This window comes from Podarcis melisellensis (genome assembly GCF_964234715.1).
Source record: "Podarcis melisellensis genome assembly, chromosome: 6".
Lineage (NCBI taxonomy): Eukaryota > Metazoa > Chordata > Lepidosauria > Squamata > Lacertidae > Podarcis > Podarcis melisellensis.
Genome location: NC_138538.1, coordinates 46,123,562 through 46,125,167, shown reverse-complemented (window position 1 = coordinate 46,125,167; position 1,606 = coordinate 46,123,562).

The following is a 1,606-nucleotide window of genomic DNA, read 5'->3' as shown; positions in this document are numbered from 1 at the left end:
TCTAGCTAGAGATTTTTTTTTTTGGGGGGGGGAAATCGGCCGACTTGCCTTTGGGCTCCAAGCGACCTCCCCAAAAGGAGGGTGTTTGGCAGCCATGGAGGCCTCTCCAGTTCTCTGGGGGCTGCTGGCATGCCCTAGCCTAAGGCGTCCATGGGGGCATTCGCTGCCCTAGGCAGGCACGCAGGCAGATTCTGCAGGAATCGGCCACCGCACTCACGGCTGTGGCTGCCTCTGGCAAAAGTAGTACTTGTGTTTTCGCTCTCATCTGGGTTGCTTCCATAGGCTGGGCAAGAAGTGTGCGCGGGGGGGGGGGGTATTTCCGGGAAAACCCCCTGCATGGAACCCTGAAGAGTGGCTGCCAGCCAGTCAGAAAGCAACCTTCCCCAATCTGATACTCTGGACCGCAACTAGGACAATTTGCCATACTGGCTGGGTTTGATAGAAGCTGCACTCCAGGCTTGGGTAAAGACTGGTTGGCAGCTTTATTTTCTTCCTATATTGCCAGCTTGCTGCAGAGGGGGAAAGGGGTGTGGGTTACCTAGAGTGCCAGGAGGGCAGATTAAGAAGTCTGGTGGACCACCAGTAAAAGTCTGCAGGCCAGAGGTTTCATGTATTAGTGTAAACAGTTCTAACCAGATGGACCAGTAGTCTGACATAATATAGGATGAACCCCCTTGTTCCAATGTATTCCCCCATCCCCTGAAATCCTGATCAGATCCTGGTTTCTTCTGGAAATCCTGCACAACCTTCTGACATGTCACCACATGTAGATTAAAACATTTTCAGACCTGTGTTCACATTCTGATTCATTATGTTTATATCCTCTCTCAGGGCAGTGCATGTGTTTTTCTTTCTTCCTTTAATCCTCTCAACAACCCTGCAAGGTAGGTTGAGCTGAGAGATGGTGACTAGCTCAAGGTCACAGAGGGTGCTTTCACAGACTCTCACCATTTTCAGTCACATAGTGGCAACTTCAGGTTGCACAATTAAAGTTGATTATGAGGTCTTGCACAGCAAATCTTGAGTCTCCCCCAAATCAGACATTTTGCAATAAGGAAAGTGATGAGAAAATGCACTTGGAAGTGTGGGACAACACTTGCTTTGATGTACGTCATCTAGCCTCCCTACAAATAAGACTGAATGTTCACTAAATAGCCAATGTCACCTAATCTCTTTGCAAACAATCAGGATGAATGTACAATAATCAAGTCTGAAAGCACCCCTAGTTATCTTGGGTGAGTGAGCGGGATCCTGGCTCCATCAACATTAACCACTACACCACATTGGCTCTTAAAGACTGGTCCTTTCTCCCCTTTTTAAAATAATATACTTAGGATGCTGAATTCTCTTGGAAGGATTCCTTTTTGTTTTGTTTTTTGGTCAGAATCATGGAAGATGTGCAGCACAGGTTTTTATTTTTTAGTTGTTGTTTTTTTACTTTCCATCCCTGCTGTTAAACAACAGTATCTGTTTGGGTCCCATCATTCCCCTTCCTAGACACACCGCCTTGCCTCCAGCGCTCAACTGTCAGAACTGCTTCTCGTTGCTCTTTCCAATTTTGGGTCCTTCCTGGGTTGAAAGGCTCTCTTCTAAAGACTTGTGCAAC